The sequence below is a fragment of the Oryctolagus cuniculus genome, chromosome 5 (genome assembly GCF_051225735.1).
Source record: "Oryctolagus cuniculus isolate XC-2025 breed Fujian yellow rabbit chromosome 5, ASM5122573v1, whole genome shotgun sequence".
Lineage (NCBI taxonomy): Eukaryota > Metazoa > Chordata > Mammalia > Lagomorpha > Leporidae > Oryctolagus > Oryctolagus cuniculus.
In genome coordinates this window covers 12477717-12499179 of record NC_142871.1, presented here as the reverse complement: position 1 = coordinate 12499179, position 21463 = coordinate 12477717, and the positions used below count along the sequence as shown (strand labels likewise).

General features: G+C 50.2%; 1 protein-coding gene across 12 annotated transcripts in view; it reads left to right on the top strand.

The window, feature by feature from the left end:
* Positions 1–21463, top strand: part of TIAM2 (TIAM Rac1 associated GEF 2) — a 247572-nt gene that overhangs the window by 204969 nt on the left and 21140 nt on the right. The window contains exon 1 of one of the 12 annotated variants that reach the window (XM_070073357.2): positions 3096–3251. The exons of the other annotated variants lie outside the window; for them this stretch is intronic. The gene's annotated coding sequence lies outside the window, so the exon portion shown is untranslated. Of the gene's footprint in view, positions 1–3095; positions 3252–21463 lie in introns of those variants that run through there. 12 annotated transcript variants of the gene reach the window in all.

Sequence of the window (21463 nt, the reverse complement as noted above, 5' to 3'; positions counted from 1 at the left end):
GCGCTTGTGGTCTTTCTGCTCTGTTCCTTCTCTGGTGGGTTCTGTAAGAAACCCCATATCATTCATCCATCTTTTATAGGAAGCAACGGGTCCCAGAGCATCAAATGCATTTTGAGTGTCTTCATTTTTTTTATACCCCTTGATATGGATTAAGCAGAACTTGGCTCCCCAAACTCAGGCAGAAAACCCAGAGTCTTATGTGGATGATTAACGGATTAATGCCAATGGTTGATGGAGTGGAGTGGAGGCTTGATCCAATTCTGAAGTGTGAAAGTGGGCCTCCGGGGAGTGGTTGGCTTGGGTAGGTTGCCAGGGAGGAGTCCCAGGGTTGAGTCATGGGAGCCTTAGAAGGCGAGAACACACAGAGGGTAGAAGGCCTGCTTCCTGCCTCTCTGCATCCCGGCACGCCACGTGAGCCTCGCCCTGCAGGTGTTCAGCGGATGCCAGACTGGTGGGGCTGCTGATCTGGTACGCTCAGCCTCCCAAACCATAAACGGAAATACCTCTCGTTCTTCATGAGCGGGTCCTCTCAGGTATTAGGCTGTAGTGAAGACGAGTGGACTAATTCATCCCTGATTGTAGAAGCAAGGCTGTTTACGGGGCGTGTGCCCGTGGGGAGCTGGCACAGTGCGGCAGCCTGGGGGAAGCACTTAACGCCCTTAGGAATAATGACTTTCCTCTCTGTGTAATCTGCTTGTGTTACATGCTACAGTTCTTAAAAGGGAATTATTCCCCCCCACCACAATTTATTTTAAGGGTCTATAACATGCATGAGATATGTCACACGTTAGCATGGTCCCGCCATTTCCATGTCTGCTATTGAGCTGTGGCTATCATAGCTGTGAGGGCCTTTTCCAAGTGAACATTGAGCACCGCTTAGACATTTAGAGGTGGCGGGCAAGCTGCGGATCAGGCTGAAAGTGGGGTGGCTTCCATTGTTGACCTTGTTCAGGATGGCAGGCGCTGGGCTTTGTGGCTAATTCACCTGCATCTTCTATTAAAGTGCTCGGGTTTGAGTCCAGCTCTACTCCCAGTTCCAACTTTCCACTGATGCAGGCCCTGGGAGGCAGCAAGTGATACTCAAACAACTGGGTTCCTGCCACCCACGTGGGACATCTGGATTGAGTTCCCAGCTCCTGACTTTGGCCTGGCCCAGCCTTGGTGACTGTGGGCATTTGGGGAGTAACCAGTGAATAAGATGCTGTCTGCCTGTCTGTTGGTCTGTCTCTCTACTTCTGTCTTCATCTCTGTGTCTTTCAAATAAATAAAAAACTCAATAAAAACCAAGTGGTGAAGGGAAGAAGAAATTAAATAAAAGAATACCAAAGGTCACAGAAGGGGAGGGGCTGGGATTGTGGTGCCGTGGCTTAAACCACTGCTCGCGATGCCAGCATCCCACATCTGAGCGCTGGTTTGAGTCCCGGCTGCTCTGTTTCCCATCAGCTTCCTGCTAATGCACACCCTGGGAGGCAGCAGATTAAGACGGCCCAAGTCCTTGGGTTGCTGCCACCCAAGTGCGAGACCTGGATTATGTTTGTAGCATTGACCTGACCCACACTCGCTGTTGTGGCCATTTGAGGAATGAACCAGCAGATAGCATCTCTCCCTCTCTCGCTCCCTCCCCCTCCCCTTCTCCCCCTCCCCCCCATTCTGTAACTCTTGTCTTTCAAAATTAAATAAATAAATCTTTTTTTTTAAAAGCACAAAAAGAAAAAACTATTGGGAAAGCATACAGACTGAGTATCCCTTATCCAAAATGCTTGGGATCAGAAATGTTTCAGATTTTGGATTTTTTTTTTATTTTGGATATTTGCAAATGCATAATGAGATGTCTTAGGGATGGGACCCAAGTCTAAACACAAAATTTACTTATGTTTCATGCACTTGGTATACACATGGGTTGAAGATAATACTGACACAGTGCTTTTAGCGCACCCCAGTGTTGACTGCAACCCCTCCCATGAGGTCAGGCATGGGATTTCTCACTTGCGGCTCCTGTTGGCGCTCTTTGGATGCGGATGTTCAGAACAGGGGTGCTTAACCTGGCAAGCGATTGCTGTCAGTTTCCTCTCAAGCCACCCTGGTCCCCGCCTATTTTCACACACGAAGATATCTACCTGTAATAGTGGGTTTCAGGACATTAAAAAACATCTTAGCAGTCACTTGTATGTTCTTTGCTTCTGGGGGAAAAAAAAGAATTGATGAGCCCGGAAAGGAGTAACTCTGATGGATATTAATGACAAGGAGGAGCAAGTTTCAAATGTAAAGATTAAAAATTGTATTTTGCTGTTTGGTGTTGGTTTGGGTTTTAACCTCTGCAAGCATCACTTTAAATCTAAAAGCAATCCTCTTCTGTTTTGAAAATGGTGAATTTGGAGATGTAGGATGCGTTTCCAGTGTATGCTGGGAGTGGGCCTTTTGGGGTCCCCCGTGTGCTGTCCCCAGCTGCCCAGAGGGAGAAGACCTGCCTCTGTTTCCCTTTTGGGCCTCCCACTCTGCACCAACTCATCTTTCCAGGGGTCATTAACTTCTTTGCAGAATGGACCCTGATTGAACCTGGGCTGTCTGGGGTCTTTCCTCTCGCGTATTCTAGACTGTAGAATAAGGAATAATTTCCCATGAAAATCAGATGGAGCACAGCTGTAAGCAGGCTTTGACAGGCAGCAATTTCAGCAAACGGCTTATAATTGATCGCCTTCTTTCTCTGTCAGGGTGCCTATTACTGTCACAGCTCTTTGTGTGACCCTGACAGCCTCCCCTGGGTGGGTTTTTTTTTCCTCCTTCCAGTATTGTTAGCCATTAGCGTGTGCTGTTGTAACAGTTTGGAGTTTGAAAGGAATGAACAATTGCTCTTTGGAGGAGGGAGTTGAAGGAGTTTTGGGTTGGTTTGGGGGACCCCAAGGTGTGTTAAGCAGCCCTGCACAGAAATGTCACAGCATCTCCCTTTCTGCTCTGGGCGGTTCTGTCTGCCCTGACCTGGTGCCTCGCCAGGGCAGCCAGGCTCCCAGCGGGGTGGAAAGACAGAGGGAGGGGGGAGCCTTCCCGAGTCACTGCCGCTGCTGGGGAGGGAGAGCTTGGTGGCGCTACGGCGTCCTTGTGGCTGTGACTGGGAGGAACAGTTGGGGATTTTTTTTTTTTTCATTGCCTGGGGATGAGACTGAGAGCGAATGTGTGCCTTACTCATTCCCTAGCCGCCGACTGCTCCCAGAGGGAGCAGGTGTCTTTGAACTTGCCCTTTTCATGTGCAGCCTGTAAGTAAATGAGACTTTAGTTTTCATGAATGTAGATTCTGATCCAAATGTACGCATGCTTGCATGGTTTTATTTTCTCGTTGGAAAGTTGATTTTACTCTGAAAATGTCTAAGGGCTGTTAGGCGCATGAGATGAGATGCCTTTCTTTCCAGAAGGGGTTCTGATGGTAATATTTACTCCCTCTATACAGCTGAGAGGAGAGAACTTCTTTTGGTTGCTAATCATTCTGTGACATGGTCAACTTTTCCTTTCTCATCCCAAGGTCTTTAAATTCATCTCTGAGATAGGTTTGTCCACTTGAAATAGAGCAGACAAGCTGATGGAATTATTAACTCTGATGTTTAAAGGGGGTAGTAGGGGAAACTGGGTACAGCAGATAATGTTGTGCTTCTGAGAACTTCCTTGGGGTGAGGTATATACATGCGTTGGGCTTAAAGCTGGGAAAGAAAATCCACTAAAGTGAAGCCCATCTCCTACAAGGTAAGCAGAGGCTCCCATGTATTTCACTCCTGGCTGAACAGTGTTTCCGCGCTTTGGAAGAACTTTATGTAATCACCTAGCACAGCTCTGCCAGTGATTATTTTTTGCAGTTTGGTGGGCGTTGTGTTGATGGAACACAGAGCGTTGAAGATCTGGAGATACATAGCTTGACAACCGCGTGTTGTGTGCTGCAGTTGAATCTTTTTGTCCTGTGTATTGTTGCAAGGTAGAAGAAAAGCATGAGCCCTAATGGTTTGGTTTCTTGCGCACAGTGTGAGCATAACTCGCGTGGAACGCTGAGCTCCTCCGCACCCACTTAGCCCCACCGCGTCAGTGTTTCGCATTAATTTCTCTGCAGACTTTGCATGTCTAAGAAGCAAAAAGCAAAAGGAATAGATTATGGGGCAATAGGGTTTGTTCTCCAGCATTTTCCGAGAGTATGTTTTCCTTTGAGCTCCCTGCGTTATTTCAAGATTTTTTTGGTTGTAAGATGCTTTCATTAGACATTTAAAGTAAAATATGATTTATGTCTCACAGCAGTCCTTCTACAGGGTTGCTCATCTATCCATGAATTTAATTATTATCCCGTTCCTTAAAATGAAACACACCTACATCCATGTGCGAGTTATCTGGCCTGATCCTGTTTGAATGAGCAAGGAGATAGCACAGGCTTCTCAAAACAAGTGCTTTGTCCCTGAAAAGTGATTCGCCGGGTGACACCCTCCAGAAGGGGAACATATAAGTGATCCTTCACCATGATGTGGTTCCGGGTAGCGTTTCCCTGCAGGCAGTGGCGTATTGGAAAGAACGCTTGACCTCACGGTTGGAAACCTGAATTTGAATTCTGACCCATCAGGATTTCCTATTGTGTGACCTGGGACAAGTGACCTAAACTTACTTAATTTCTCTCTCTCTCTCTCTCTCTCTTTAAGATTTATTTATTTATTTGCAAGGCAGATTTACAGAGAGGCAGATTCAGAGAGAGAGACAGAGGTCTTCCATCCGCTGGTTCACCCCCCAAATAGCTGTAACAGCCAGAGCTGCGCCGATCCGAAGCCAGGAGCCCCTTCCGGGTCTCCCACGTGGGTACAGTGGCCCAAGGACTTGGCCCATCTTCCACTGCTCTCCCAGGCCATAGAAGAGAGCTGGATCGGAAGTAGAGCAGCCGAGACTGCAACCGGTGCCCATATGGGATGCTGGTACCGCAGGCAGGGGCTTTACCTACTACTCCAGAGTAACCCAGCCTTTCTAAGCCTGCGTGTCCTCTCTGGAACTCAGTAGAGTAACACCAGCAACCCTGTGTGGAAGGGGTCACGTGAGACCTTGTATGACCAGAAGCACAAATGAGAGCGATTGCTAAGCTGTCAGTTACCCTGCTGACGCGTCTCCCATGTGCGTGTGTGTGTGAGCCCCTTCCCACTCTGTTCACCTGCCAGCTTCTTCCTCTGGGGGACTCAACGGCAGATGAGAAGTTGTGAACAAGTAGACAGGCACCCTAAGGAGTCCTGTGGACGTTAAGACACGTGCTTGACTTAAAGTGTTAGCTGTCTGCTCAGTGTTCTTGGAGTCAATGTCAGTGTCATATTCTCCCAAGAGATGAAAAAGAGAGACTAGGGCCTTAGGAGCGGGCTGCTCTAAAGACAAGGTCAGCGCACCTGCTAGTGCATCTTCGTCCCCTGTAGTGCTGTCAGTCGGTGAGCTTTTCCAAGGTGGTGCTAACTGACCCAGTCCAGGTGGCATCTGTGAGATGGGAGGAGCCGTTGACACTGAGAGTCTTGGTGACATCTAAGAGGCCGTGTGGGATGTTGTCCCATTAGGAAGAGAGGTGGCAAGGACACAGGACAGCCTGGTCTCTGCATCCGGCTCCTGAGTGCATTGTTCTGTGTGTCTAATACTGTACAGCCCATCGACAGGGAGCTGGTGGCGATTGTGGCCTTGTTTGAAGTGACTGTGCCTGCTTTTTCCTATGCCATGTCTGGCCTCTTTGTACTTAGCTAGACTAAGTAGGGGGAAAGGAAAAAAAAAAAAAAACCACTGCTCATTTCCCGAGCTCCCGGGTGTCCAAGTCCTGCTCATCCGGGTCTGTCCGTGATGATCAGGGTCGGTGTGTCGGGGCTGGGGTGGCAGGCAGGTGGTGGCTCGCGGAGGATGTGGCCGTGGCAAGAAGCTGTCAGACTCTTGTGCTCCTTGTCACCGTGTTCCATGGATATGCCTCACACAGCAGGGCTGGAGATGTCACCCGTGTGTCAACACGAACACGGGAAAGAAAAAGAAACATCCCAGGGTGGGTGTCAGGGAGGGGCTGAGAGTGAGTGGTGCTGGGAACGTGGGCGCGGACACGCCTAGATGGTGGCTGCGTGGAGAGCGGCGCGTGGGAGCTTGCCCTGCACAAGGAGACTGACAAGGCCCAGCTGGAGGAACCCTCACTGCTGCTGGCCTTCCCCCCCACTGCTTGCAGCTGGCCCGAGCCCCATTGGTGAGGCTGATTCCTCCTGGCCAAACTTGTCCCTGGACAGAAGCAAACCAAAACACGGGCAGGGGTGCTGTGGCCCAAGCCGTGGGCTCCCTGGGGTCTGGCGACACGGCGGCAACCCCCCGGTGGGATGCTGCCCCTCCAGCCCTCGGCTGTCTGGGCCTTTGCCAGGGAGAACTAGAAAATGGAGACTGGCGTGGCTTGAGGCTAAGATGGGTGAGCCCAGGGGGTCAAGGCTTGTGTCTTCCCTGTGAAATGTGGACCGTGTGTGGGTCTAGGAGCAGAGTGTAGTGAAGGCTGAGAGGTTTGGGGGCCTGGTGAGGCTGGGCTGGGAGGCGTGGGGCTGGCTGTGTCCCTCTTGGCTCTGCTGGCCTCTCGTCTGGAGCAGGGAGGCCATCTCCCCTGACTTACTGTGTGAAATTAGAAGCATCCAGAAGGGTCATTTATTCCTTTCTTCCCCTTTTTAAATTTTTTTAAAAAAATATTGTTCATTTTTAAATTTATTGGAAAGACAGAGAGACCTAGAAACAGAGAACTGTGCCAGCTGCTGGTTCACTCCCCCAAATGTCACAATGGCCAGGGCTGGGCCAGGCTGAAGCCAGGAGTCAGGAACTCAGTCCAGGTCTCCCATGTGGGAGGCGGGGACCCAAGAACTAGAGCCAGCACCCGCTGCCTCCTATGGTGTGCACTGGCTGGAAGCAGGACTTGGGAGCGGAGCCAGGACTCGAACCCAGGCACTCCAGTATGTGGTGTGGGCGTCCTGAGCGGCTGCTGGACAGCTCCGCCCGACACCCGCCCCTTGGCCCCTTTTATCTGTGGGTAATTGTAGCTGCTTTGTGAGCAGCCCAGGTCTCTCCAGATGCCGCTCTTCTCTCTGTCCTGTTTTGCATCCCCTGCACTTTCCTTCTGTCTTCCCCATCCCTTGCTTCGTAGCATTCTCTAGACTTTCCCTTCGCAGCCTGTTTTTTCTGGGGGGAAAAAAAATCTGTTGCTATGCAGGGTCATCGCCAGAGTCACACCAGGGAGAAGAGAGAGAGAGAGGAAGTTCTCGCTGGCAGCAGCGTGAGAGCTGCAGAGTGAGTCACGGAGTGGGGCGGCTGCAGGCTGGGGGCTTGGCAGGTGCAGCTCTGCCTCTGAAATTAACTTGGCCTCAGAGCAGCCCGAGTGCCGACGGGATCTTTGCGCCGCCTCCCTCACGCTGCTGGCACAGTGACTCCCAGGATGGTGACTCAGACACTGCAGAGCGGAGGCCACACAAGAGTTTGACCCTGATGGGGCCGAGCGGCCTTGGGGCGAGGTGGTCTTCACTGGATGGTTAGCTGCCCGTGTTGATTTCTGATGCAGGCTGCTTCCCGCAGTTTCTCTCCTTGAAACGGCAGGGCCACAGTTTTGCTCCCATCCTGTCTGAGACGAGACCTTGGGGAGGGCGCTGTTTCTCTCCTTGAAACGGCAGGGCCACGGTTTCGCTCCTATCCTGTCTGAGACGAGACCTTGGGGAGGATGTGTTTGTCCTTCAAGGCAAACCGGGGGGCTAAGTGCAGAGAGCAGCTTTGGGTGGCGGGAGTGGTCTCCAGCCGGTGGCTTCTGGGGCTAGCGGTGGAGGCGGGGCTGGGGCGGTTCCAGGTGTCCCTTCTCTCTCATCATGCCCTGTGCCTTCCGTCTCATTTCTGCGGATTTATTTCCTTTCTGGACTTCCTGGACTGGAGATAGACGGCTGCAGACACCTCAGGGTGACTGCACCCTCGGGCCAGACCCTGACCTGATGTCAACACCACTTGCAGGTTCTTGCACTTCCTTCGGGGAAGCCATGTGGACGTAGGGTGGACTCAGTGAGATGCACGCACAGCTTTTGGCCCAGCGTCTACCCCGGCTAAGCTCTTCCTTGGACAGGGCGGTCATCCAGCTTCTTGCCCTGTGAAACCAAGGGCTCTGTCCGTCTCTCCCGCTCTGACGCCTCTCCTTGTCTGTGCTTCTGCACAAATACCTGAGCTAAAGCAGTTTTTATCCTCATGAATATGGAGAGCTGCTTAAGCGGAAACTAAGTCTTAGAAGAACCTTATTAGAATTAGCATCGTGAGTTAGGCGTCACGGTTCTTCACGCGCATCGCCGCCGTCCGGCTCTGAGGTCTGGGCGGATTTTAAGGTAATGGTAAGCACAGGGCAGGACGGTTGGATGCCTTCTCCCCACATCCTCTCTGCTGTTGTATGTCTTCCCTTGTTGAGGACGTCATTCACAGCAGGCCATTTGGGAACTGGTGAACCGCTCAGACACACGTGTTAAAGTTACGGCAATTCCAGGGAGTTCACGGAATCACAGGACTTTTTGGTGTGGATTTTCTCGTTAGGAATCTCTGAACTCCAGGTTTGCAGCTCTGACACTGAGTAAGCATCGGAATAGTCCAGCTGCTCGCTGTCTTAATACAGTGGACACGGGGAAGCAGTCGTCAAGTGCTTGCATGTGAAAAACACTGAATGTTTAGTTGGGAGGCATTTTGAGCTTTGTCTTCCAGCCTACTTGGTTTGGTGGGATTAGCTATTAATACTTCAGCTATTAATACTTCAGTTTTTTTTCACATGCCAGGAGACATTGAGGACTGTTAAATGAATGACAGCCCCTAGATGGCAAATACCTGATGAGCTTGAGACAGAATAGACCATGTTCCCGATGGTGGTTAGACATCCTCCACTTACTGGACACAACTGGCAACACTGTGTGTTGATGTTTTGGTATTTTAAAACGTTTTATTTTCTGTGTTTAGTGGAAAGAGTGATGGGGTGCTGGGGAAGCATTTAGACCTTGATCCCAAACCAAAAATGTATAGATGTCTTTGGTGCAATACACAGGTATCTGAGGGAGTAAGGGGTGGTTTACAGCCTCAGCTGTGGGGGCGGGGCGCTGGTGCAGCAGGGGCTCCCGTGTTCCTTGCTTTAAGGGCATGATGTTGCAATGGACTTCACTTTTGACTTTTTTTTTTTTTTTTAAGATTTATTTATTTGAAAGGCAGAGTTACAGAGAAGCAGAGGGAAGGAGGGAGAGAGAGAGAGATTTTCCATCTGCTGCACCAGTCAGGAGCCAGGAGCTTCTTCTGGGTCTCCCACACAGGTGCAGGGGCCCAAAGACTTGGGCCATCTGCTGCTGCTTTCCCAGCCATAGCAGAGAGCTGGATCAGAAATGGAGCAGCCGGGACTCAAACCAGCGCCCATATGGGATTCCAGCACTGCAGGCAGCGGCTTTACCTGCTGGGTCACAGCGGTGGCTCCCACCTTTGGCTTTTCACAACAAGAAGTTAGCTCAGTCTTTGTGGCTGCTTGCTTCCTTTTGTTTAAAGGAGTAGTAGCCACAGTTGCAGCCTCATTTTGACTTGCCACTATTTGGGTGTCTTGAGTCTTATCTTTAATATTTACCAAGAATATGTGTGTGCACACAGGTATACACACGTGCATAGTTTCACAGCACTGGTTCATTCTCCATTGAGTTCTTCACAGACATTCTTGGATGTCAGCCATTGATAAGAGGTCTGAAACAGTCACCTTGATACCTTCTTTAACAATTCTCGTGCTCTTGGACAATGTAGTGAAATGCACACTTTGCATGCATTAAATGAAGCGGCGTTCGGATCTCAGTTCTGTATGCCTGTTCTTACTCATGGCAGATGCCTACCTTTGATCGTGTCCCAACCGCACTTGGTGGCTGCTTTCACTTTTTAAAAAAGTAAGTTCTAAGAAACTGTTCTGAGTCATCCCGTGGTTTCCGCTGGAGTCTCAGCTATGAGCTGGATTTATGTGACACCGTCTGTTTGCAGATGGGGGTTGAGGGAAAGGGGCATGGGTGGGAAACCCCGCCTAGGAACGCTTCCCCAGAAGAGGGTGCAGTGTTTTTACCATCTCTGATGGCAGCTGCCAGTGCTGAGAGTCCAGAGTGGGTACTTAGATCTGTAGGTCAGTCTCCTGCTGTTCTTGATAATGCATGAGGCACAGGGCCACAGAAACATGCATGTCGCTACCATGATAGTGGCATGCAGCACAGGGCCACAGAAACATGCATGTCGCTACCATGATAGTGGCATGTAGCACAGGGCCACAGAAACATGCATGTCGCTACCATGATAGTGGCATGTAGCACAGGGCCACAGAAACATGCATGTCGCTACCATGATAGTGGCGTGTAGCACAGGGCCACAGAAACATGCATGTCGCTACCATGATAGTGGCATGTAGCAAGGGCCACCGAAACATGCATGTCGCTACCATGATAGTGGCATGTAGCACAGGGCCACAGAAACATGCATGTCGCTACCATGATAGTGGCATGAAGCACAGGGCCACAGAAACATGCATGTCGCTACCATGATAGTGGCATGTAGCACAGGGCCACCGAAACATGCATGTCACTACCATGATAGTGGCATGTAGCACAGGGCCACAGAAACATGTATGTCACTACCATGATAGTGGCATGTAGCACAGGGCCACAGAAACATGTATGTCATTACCATGATAGTGGCATGAAGCACAGGGCCACAGAAACATGCATGTTGCTACCATGGAAGGAAGGGGAGGATTTTGCAGTGTGCTTTCAGGGCACTCCCACTTCCGTCTTTTCTCCTTTTCATCCCTGTGTGGTGTCTCCTCCCCTTCCCGTGTTCTGTTGGTTCAGCTCCTGAAGTGTCCTTGGCAGGCTCTCATTCTTTGTTTCCACCTGCCTTCCCTGGCGTTCTCAGAAGCAGGTGTCCAGTGAGGTCGCTAGGGACTGTGCATTTGCGGAGAAGGCTCTGGGCAAGGCTGGGGGGTCCTACGCTAAGGGCTCAGAAACCCCAGATGTCGCGTGGCTTGTGGAGTCCTGCAGCCTCCTCCCTCTTGCTCTGCTCCAGCTGGCTGCGGAATGGTTCAGAATCCATCACCTCTGTGGCTGCTTCAGCCACAAGATAAAGTGGAATCCGGGAGGAGGTGGCCAGGCTGTGCCTGGGGCTTCCAGGTGGCAGAAGAGGGGTGTGTGTGCGCGTGTGCGCGTGTGTCTTCTTTCCTCTGAGTATCAGGGTCTTGACTATGATGCCTCAATAGATGAGTTACCACAAATGAAAGCTGGATCATCAAGTCGGTGATTCAAGGTGAGGTTTGAAGATTGTTCTGGGGACAGACGTTTAGGCTAGTGGCCAAGACGCCTGCGTCCCAAATCAGAGCACCTGAGATCAACATCTGGCTGATTCCTGATCCACCTCCTGCCCATGCAGGCCCTGGGAGGCGGCAGCAATGACTCAGTCGCTGGGCACCAGTCACCCACGGGGGAGACCTGGACTGAGGGCTCAGCTTCCGTCTTGGACCCCAGCTGTTGTGGGCCTTTGGGGAGTGAACTGGGAAACTGAAGGTCTCCCGCATTCTCATTCTCATCCTCTCTCTCTCTCTCAAATACATAAATGAGCAATTTAAACATCAATTAAAAAAAAATTTAAATGGCCTTTTCTGTGTCCGAGGCTCCGAGAGCATTTCCGTTTCCATCCTGTGGTCACCACTTTGTCTCTTCCGTCCCTGGGTCTGGCTCCAGCGTCTGGCTGTGTGTGCCTCTCCCAGGGTCTCCGCTTTGCTCACCACCAAGGAAACACGGCCTTGGTGACTTCGCAGTTATTGATTTGTACCTTCCAGAAGGTCAGTCAAAAATGTCAAGTCATTTATTAGAAATAATAGTTGTCTTCATTGAAGTTTCATTACTTCATTTCTGCTATGTCGTCAGTGGTGGATTTTGGAGGTGGGCTGGCAGTAACGCCTCAGGCAAACGCATGCACACATGTTGCTCCACACACAAGCCCATCGTTACTTTGGGACTGCCTGTCAGTCTGGATGCCAGAATAAGGTAACATGTAACTGACATTGTTGAAATCCATCAAAAAATTAATTGAAAATGTAGTTAAAGGGTATACAGCCTGTATCTGTACTCGCTTAGATAAATAACCCTTAGTAGTACCTATTCCTAACTAAGTTGCTAGGATATGAACAAATCATTTGATGTTTTATATTCTTAGGATTTTTCTCCCTAAAGCTATTCCTTTAAAAAATTTATTTGAAAGGCAGAGAGACAGAGACAGAAAAAGCTCCCATCTGCTGGTTTATTCACCAAATGCCTACAACAGCCGGGGCTGGGCCAGGCTGAAGCCAGGAGCCAGGAACTCAGTCTAGACCTCCCATGGGACTGGCGGAGATGCAGATGCTTGGGCCATCACCTGCTGCCTCCCAGGGTGCACATTAGCAGGAAGCTGGGGTTGGGAGCAGAGCTGAGACTCGAACTCAGGCACTCTGATCTGGGATGCGGACGTCCCCAGTGGTGTCTTAGCTACTGAGCTAAGTGCTAGCCCCAGCTGTACCGTTTTGAAATCAGATCCCAGGTATTATTTTGAGCCAAATTTCCAAAGTAAAAAAAAAATCAAGGCCTGTCTAAGCACGGAGGGGATGTGGTTGGTTTCAGACCAGTCGTAGTGCCTGGGCCCTCTCTACCTACTCCCAGGCTACTCTGCAGAAAGTGACTGGGGGCATCCTTGATCCATGAGACCTGGAGGAACCATGACAACAGAAGTGTCCTTGCGAAGATGTCATCCGGGAAGCAGCCACTCAAGGGGACGAGGAGGAGAAGGGTTGGCTGCCCGCCCCGCCCCCCACCCCCGAGGCTGTAGCGGGGTATCCTGCAGCGCCGGTCAGTGTTGCTAGTGTGCCGTAACTGACAGCTCTGCTTCCGCATGGAACCAGACATTGTAGATGGTGAAATTTAAATCCGCAATTAAGAATTCATAAATTGCCTGCCACAGATTCAGGCAGGGAAATATCCTCCTCATGTCCCTCCCCTCTCTGCGTTATAGCCCACACCGCTACCTGCCTGTCGCAGGCGGTGAAGCCATGACTTGGTCTCTTTCGGAGAGTGGCACAGGGAAGGAGCCCAGCATGCCGGCTGCTGTCTTGCAGCCCTTGTCTCTATGGCTGTGCCACCGCCAAGGCTGTCCCCAAACAGCCCATCGGCAGTGTGTCCTTGGAAAATTGGCTACAGAAAAAAGGTATGACCATGAGCCAAGGGGATTTCATCCCCTGCCACACTGAGTTGGGAAGAAGATAGGTGTTCGTCTCTTCATCTGCTGCTGCAGGAAGTGGGTGATGATTAGAGAGCGCTGGGACCTTCCAGGCATGATCAGTGGCTTTCCGAAAACTGCTTCACCCCCTCACTCCTCATTTCAAGGTGAAGACAGAGCCACAGATGTGACAGCCTTGTAAGTCAGTGCGGCTGTGCTACTCAGCCACTGAGCGTCTGCAGATTGGAGACCCCAGGTGCTCCAAACGCTCTGCGCACTGATCTGGTGCCACAAGTAGAAGACTCCTACAACGACGCATTGTTTTATGCACAAAATTACTACCATATTGCATAAAATTAATGTCAGGCTGTGTGTATAAGGTTTATATGAAACATAAATGAATTTTCTGTTTAGACTTGGGCCTTAGCCCATGGATATCTTATTATGTGTATGCAAGTTTCCAAAAAAAAAAAAAAAATCTGAAATACTTTTCATCTCAACCATATCAGATAAGGGACATACAACCTGTACTATGAATTTTATATACAGCCCCTCATTTAAATTCAGTTTCTCCATAGCCCTATTGAATAGCCATTTCTTGTTCCTTCTAGTAGGAGGAACCTGAAGTCTAGACAGGTTAGCCCACAGGCACGATGTCGTAGCCAGGCCGAGGGAGTGAGCCAGCATTCTAACCCAGCTCTGCCAGGCCCTAAAGCCAGCGGTGTCTACTGCTTCCCACTGCCTAGCATGGAGAACGTAGCACTGCTGGTGTGAAGGCAAAACAACAGTATCTTGTTGTTGTTGTTGTTGTAATATTTCTTTATTTGAAATTAGAGAGACATTCAGAGAGAAAGGGATCTTCCAACTGCTTGTTCACTCCCCAAATGGCCACAACGGCCAGCGGGGAGCCAGGCTGAAGCCAGGAGCCAGGAGCTGCTTCTGCATCTCCCACGTGGGTGTCAGAGGCACAAGCTCTTGGGCCGTCCTGTGCTGCTTTCCCAGGCCATTAGCAGGAAGCTGGATTGGAAGTGAAGCAGCCAGGACACAGACTGGCGCCCCTTTGGGATGCCGGCACTGCAGGCGACAGTGTTAGCTGTCCTTGCACTTGTATTTGTTAAATTGTAGGGTAGGATGTTAGAAATCTGGACTTGGTTTTTTTTTTTTGTTTTTGTTTTTGTTTTTTTTTTTTGACAGGCAGAGTGGATAGTGAGAGAGAGAGGTCTTCTTTTTGCCGTTGGTTCACCCTCCAATGGCCACCACGGCTGGCGCGCTGCGGCCGGCGCACTGCGCTGATCCGATGGCAGGAGCCAGGTGCTTCTCCTGGTCTCCGATGGGGTGCAGGGCCCAAGCACCTGGGCCATCCTCCACTGCACTCCCTGGCCACAGCAGAGAGCTGGCCTGGAAGAGGGGCAACCGGGACAGAATCCGGCGCCCCGACCGGGACTAGAACCCGGTGTGCCAACGCTGCTAGGTAGAGGATTAGCCTGTTGAGCCGCGGCGCATGGGTTTTTGTTTCTTAAGCTGCATAAATATGGTTTTTGCTTGAATGTTTTAAGGCCTTTAAAGAATCTGTTTCATAGTTATTATGAGAATTTTATTATTTTTGCCCAATAATTTGAATTCTCTGAAAGTTTATAAGTGTTAGAATATTAAGTATTAGGCCGGCGCCGCGGCTCACTAGGCTAATCCTCCGCCTAGCGGCGCCGGCACACCGGGTTCTAGTCCCGGTCGGGGCGCCGGATTCTGTCCCGGTTGCCCCTCTTCCAGGCCAGCTCTCTGCTGTGGCCCGGGAGTGCAGTGGAGGATGGCCCAGGTGCTTGGGCCCTGCACCCCATGGGAGACCAAGAAAAGCACCTGGCTCCTGGCTCCTGCCATCGGATCAGCGCGGTGCGCCGGCCGCAGCGCGCTGGCCGCGGCGGCCATTGGAGGGTGAACCAACGGCAAAGGAAGACCTTTCTCTCTGTCTCTCTCTCTCACTGTCCACTCTGCCTGTCAAAAAAAAAAAAAAAAAAAAAAAGAATATTAAGTATTAATGTCTGGTATTTGTATCTGAATAGTAATTAATTTGATAATTTTTGCTTTCTGTGCTGTATACACATAGTGTTTATATGTGCTTTAACCTCCAACATTTGAGTAAAAAAAATTATCTAACAACTATGAAATAACTTTAAAATAGAACAGTACAGTAGAGCCTACTGGCCTTCTTTTTAAAAAGAAACAAAATATATTTGGGGACAGTTTGGTGCTTTTGGAAAATGCCACTTAGGTCTGCACAGAAACGGTCTTTGGTGTGCAGGGCTAGTTTGCTGGTTTCTGGCTGGGCCTTCAGGGTTCCCAGAGTTGCAAGTTCCCACCCCGGGTACTGTCTGCTTAGAGCGGAGGAGTCTGATAAAATGAATCTGTGCTTTGTTAAAAATTTAATTTGGACGAAAGAGATGTTACATGTAATGGTTCACTCTCCAAACGCCCACAACAGCCAGCCAGACTGAAGCTAGAGCCCGGAGCTCCATCTGGGTCTCACACCGGGTGGCAGGGACTTTAGTACTGGAGCCATCACCACTTGCCTCCCACAATGCACGGTAGGAGGAAGCCAGATGAGAAACAGAGTAGCCAGGACTGGAGCCAGGCCCTGTGATATGGGATGCCAGTGTCTCAAGTACAATTTAAACCACCGTGCCAAAACACCTTCCCCTGAATCTCTGATTTTTGCCAGTAATTGTTAGAGAACATTTCCCAGCAATTTATAACCAATAACTTTTCTCATCTGAATCCACCTTTTTAATGTTGTGTTTCCCATTAGAGCTTTTTCCTTATTTAATTACACTTAAGTTGACTCAAAATAGCTTAAAATCCCATCTCCAACGGGGTGAAGACGTCTTAGTTGAATGTTGTCGTACTCTTGGTTTGCTTTATTTGTTGCCAGCCCATTCCAGGTTTTTGGTGGTGGTGGTGGGAGGCAAACTATAGGAAAAAAAATCATGCCTTTATATAACACTAAAAGTAGCCTTAAGAAATAATCCCAGGGATCCAGTGTTGTGATGCAGTGGGTTAAACCACTGCAGGCATCCCTATGAGCCGATCCGGCTTCCAGCTAATGTGCCTGGAAAAGCAGCGGAAGATGCCACAAGTATGTGGGTCTCTGCCACTCATCTAGGAGACCTAGAGAGAATTCCAAGCTCCTGGCTTTGACCTGGCCATTTTGGCCATTTGGGGAGTGAACCAGTGGATGGAAGACCTCTTTCTGTCTGTCTGTTTCTCTCTCTCTGTCGGTAACTCTACCTTTCAAATAAATACATTAATCTTAAAGAAAAAAAAAAGCAGCAACCCCCGTGGTAGCTGCCTTGTTAGCGTTTGTGTGTGGGTTCCTGTGAAGATGTTGGTAAGACAATCACTACGGCAGCACTGTGTTAACAATGCTGCAGTCTAATAAGGAGGTCATATGTTCAGTGGCTGGGGTCCATAGTAAGGAGTGATGAAGGGCCAGTACCACATGGGCTGCATTTGTCTCTGTGAAGCCCCCCACCCCCATACCCTCACTGATAAATCTGTCAGGGGCTAGGGACCAAGCTTACGGCCCCAAGGCAGGAAGACCACAACTGCTGGTTGCAACCGTAGCTGTGACCCCGTAGAGCCATTGAAAGGTGATTGCGGACGCCCAAGGAATGGCATTGAGGGACTGGAATAAGAGCAACTGCGGTTTTATCCTTTGAGCCTCTCAGAACTGCCCCAGAGCAGAGGCTTGGTCAGTAGCTGGGAGCCGGCAGCTGTTCTGCTGTTCTGTGTTTCTGGGATGGGGAGCCTGGAATCTGTATGGATTACAGCTAGGATGGAAACCCAGGGCTTGGGGAACCGGAGAGAGGGAGGAGGCCCTCAGCCGGGGGATAGTCTGGGAGTGGGTGGTTGCACAGATCAGTCCTAAGCACAGCAGGACGCAGCCCGAGCCGGTGAACCTCCAAGTGCTGTGTCTCCCTCCCTTCCGGATTCACCTGGACCTCGCCAGCTTCTGTGCATAGTGCAGGCTTTACCTGGGGTCCAGCAAAGGCCTGTCGAAGCTTTCGTCTGTCCAGAATTCAGTTGTGGTTGGTGAAAGTGACACATTTTCTCTTCAAATAAAGTGACAAAGGCGATCATTTTAGTGCTTTAGTGTTGAACTATTAATATGCAAAAGGTTAAAAATCTCAATTCAGTGAATTCTATGTGACCCTTAAAGACCTTGTCTGCAAAAATTGCTCAATAAATTGAGAGGTTCAAACAGTTCATGGGAAAACGGGGGCCATTGTGGTGGGGCAGCAGGTTAAGCCAGCCCTGCAATGCCAGCATCCCCTGTGAGTGCCAGTCTGAGTGCCAGCTGTCACACTTCTGATTCAGCTCCCTGCGAATGCACCTGGGAAAGCAGCAGAAGATGCAAGGACCCGGACTCCTGCCACCCGTGTGTGAGTCCCGGGGGAAGCTCCTGGCTTCAGCCTGGCCCAGCCCTGGCTATTGTGGCCTTGGGGAATGAAGCAGCAGATGGAAGATTTTCTCTCTCTCTTTAAAATAAATAAATCTTAAAAAGTTCATGGAAAATTGCAATGTCTTTAATTCCTTTTCTCCGTGAGCTTTCTGAAGCTTTGCGTGTATTCTCAGTTGCCAAGAATTAAGCCAAAGTCATGGGATGGAAATTTGGAATTCTGAGAACTGGCAGTAAACATGGAAACCAACTAGAATGAAAGCGTTTAATGAAAACACTAACTACTGACCAGAGGTATTGTAAATTCACAAGTTTAAACTAATGTATGTGATTATCAGAATCACAGCGTGGGCTGAGAGAGAAAACCGAAGAATGCAAAGAGAGCTGTGTCCCAGGATAAATACCTGTGCCCAGGGACATGTAGGTGGAGGGCAGCTCTGGCAGATAAGTTAAGGTTAAGTACTTGTTTGTCCCCAAAATTGAGTTGAAGGTTGATCTAGAGACTTCTTCAATTAAACACGTTCAGAGCGAATGTTAGAATGACATAAAGTCATCACAGGCAAGTTTTTTTTTTTTTTTTTTTTAAGATTTATTTATTTATTTTAAAGTTGGACTTAGAGAGCCAAAGATCTTCCATCTGCTGGTTCACTTCCCAGAAGGCCCCAACGGTTGGGGCTGGGTCAGTCCAAAGCCAGGAAACAGGAGCTTCTTCCAGGTCTCCCACGTGGGTGCAGGGGCCTAAGCACTTGGACCGTCTTCTGCTGCTTTTCCAGGTGCATTAGCTGGGAGTGGGATCAGAAGTGGAGCAGCTGAGACACAAGCTGGCGCCCATATGGGATGCCAGTACTGCAGGTGGAGTCTCTACCCGCTACGCCATAGTGCTGGCCCCACAGGCAGAATTTAAGCACAGGTGTTAATGCCCCCCAAGTTACAGGAAAATGAAACAGAACTGTGCCAACTACCAAAAAAGCAACACAAAGTAAAATAGAAACCATTAAGAGAAATGAAACATCACTTTTCTGTACCCTGGATGGGAGGCAGGTGAGTCCATAGGTCTTTTTGTTTTGATCTGGACACCATTCAAATTTTGTGATATAAATTTTGTGTCTTATGTGAATTAGATGTCATTCGTACTTTCTTAGCAAATAACATTTAAAAATCACTTTTAAAATGTATGCTTTACTGAAAAGTCTTGTAGTCTATTTTGAGTTTTAAAAGAACAATCTTTTCTGATCTGGTTTCATTTCTCTATGGTAGGAGTTGGCACACTTTTCTTATAAAAAGTCTTGATGGTAAATATTTTAGGTCAGCCAAGCCCCTCACTTACGCATTATTGTGCTAAAGCCACCATAGACAGTGAGAAACAGGAGCATGGCCCAGTTCTAAGAAAACTTTATTTGCAGTAACTGGTGGCAGGTGGGTGGCCCTCAGCCCGTAGTTTGCCGTCCCTGCTCTACGGCTCCACCTTAACTCCTCTGTTTGTGTCACAGTGGGTGATACCATGACTATCACTATTTTGTATCTGGTAGTCAGGGGGAGGTTGCGGACATCAGAGGAAGCTGTGTCTTTCTGTCTGGGTGGAACAGGCAAGAGAAGATGCGGCCCACGGCCCGGGGCACAGGCTCAGTAGATGAGCTGTTCTGTGTACATCCTGTCTGCGTGATGCTGAGACACCTGCTGCTGTGGGGGAGGCACCGGGCCTGCAGAGATGCTGCCCCAGCTCTCAAGGCCTCCCTGGCAGGGAGCACATCTCTCTCTCTCTCTCTCTCTCTTTTTTTTTTTCCAATCCCGAATTCTGCTCAAACTCTCGTTAAATCAGGAAACCGAGCAGAAGGCAGACAGGGTGTTCGCGTGGCTCTGTCACGCGCGCTCAGCTGCTCCCCACCAGGAGCAGGTGCCGGGTCCTGACGCCGACTGGGGAGCCACCTCATGTGACCGTGGTACTTCCTGTCTCCAGGCAGGGCTCTGCGCTGCCTTGCTGGGAGCACCGAGTGCCCTGCCCACGTCCTCTGCCTCCTCCCAGAAACAGGTCCCCGGGTGAGCCTGGAATTCCGAGTGGCCGCTCTTCTGTTCCTCTCTGGGCAAACTTCATCTTTTTCTGTTCTAACCACGTGTACAGTTGCCGCCCTTCCCAGCCCTCCGTGTGTCCCCTCTGCCTTATTTCCCCTCCCTCTGTGTGAGATGCCTTGTGGTTGTCATTGTCACCATCCCTGTCGCCTCTGCCCTTTCTCCCCAGCACTCAGGACAAAGCCAGGTAGAGAAGAGTGGGCTCCATTAAACATTCTGATGGAGTGAAATTCTATTCTGGCCCACGCTTGGGGCCTTCGTGGACTTATTCTTTCATACCTCTAAAAATAGCAGGATTTCAGACGTTAAACTCCCTGTGCCAATTGGGACTTTCACAGAGCCCCGCCATTGTCAATCCCTTGCCCCATGTCAAGTGTTTTACGTGTCTTACTTCTCTGAGCCTGCTCAGTGACCTTGTGTAAGTGGCTCCTGCCTTACAGGTAGGTAAACTGAGTCAGGGTCACTTTGCTTGTAACTGCTATGGCTGGGGTTTTTGACTCGACTGCCTGTGTGTGAAAATCCCCTTTCTAGAAAGTAATGATGCTTGGGAAGGTGTGGCCCGCAGCACACTAAGAGGCCCCTGCGGCGCTTGTGACGCTGGCATCCCGTATGGGGTCTAGTTCGAGTCGCAGCCGCTCCGCTTGTGATCCAGCTCCCTGCTAATGTCCCTGGGAAAGCAGTGGAAGATGGCCCCAGTGCTTGGGCCCCTGCACCCATGTGGGAGACCCACATAGAGTTCCAGGTTTTTGGCTTCGGCGTGGTGCAGCCTTGGTGGTTGAAACATTTGGGGAGTGAATCAGCAGAGGGAAGATCAGTCTCTCTCTCTGTCACTCTCCCTTTCAAGTAAATGAATATATATATTTTTTAAAGCGTGCCAGTCCCGCCTCACAATGCCACCGGGTCCCTTGCTGCCATCTGTATCGTGTGTGCCCAGGAGGTGGGGAGGATTGTGGAGGTACCAGGTCAGGATCATCACTCAAGCCACGAACTGGGGCTCCTCTGCCCTCCTCTGAGCTCTGGTGCTTTTTTTTTTTTTTTCCCAAAGATTTATTATTTATTTGAAAGGCAAACTTAGAGTGGGAGATAGAGCGGGAGCTTCCATCTGCTGGTTTACTTCCCATATGGCCTCAGCAGCTGGGGCTGGGCCATGCCTAAACCAGGAGCCAGGGCCCTCTTCCAGGTCTCCCACGTAGGTGCAGAGCCCAATCACCTGGGCTATCCTCCACTGCCTTCCCAGGCCATTAGCAGGGGGCTGGATTGTAAGTGGAGCAGCCAGGACATGAACTGGCGCCCATATGGAGTGCCAGTGTTGCAAGCAATGGCTTATCCTGGTACGCCATGACGCCAGCCCAGAGCTCTTATTCCTAATATACAGCTACCATCTCATGCCTCTTGCTTGGAAGCCATTGCCGTCACCTCACATCTGCGAGGCCCCTGCTGCACCTCTGACTCGCGTGGGCCGTGACCACACTGGCCTTTAGTTCCTGCACACCACATGCTGTGTTTAGTGTAGCTACATCTCTCTGCCCTGCAGTCACGGCTTCAGGGTTAGCTGCCCCTGGCTTTGCTCCGGCCAGCGCGGCTCTTGTTGTTCTGTGTCTCTGGGATGTCACACTCGGGGCCCTGATTGTACTTGGTTCCCTGCTCGAAGCTGTCCCTCTAGCCACACTCTGGGTGCTGTGAGCCCAGGGA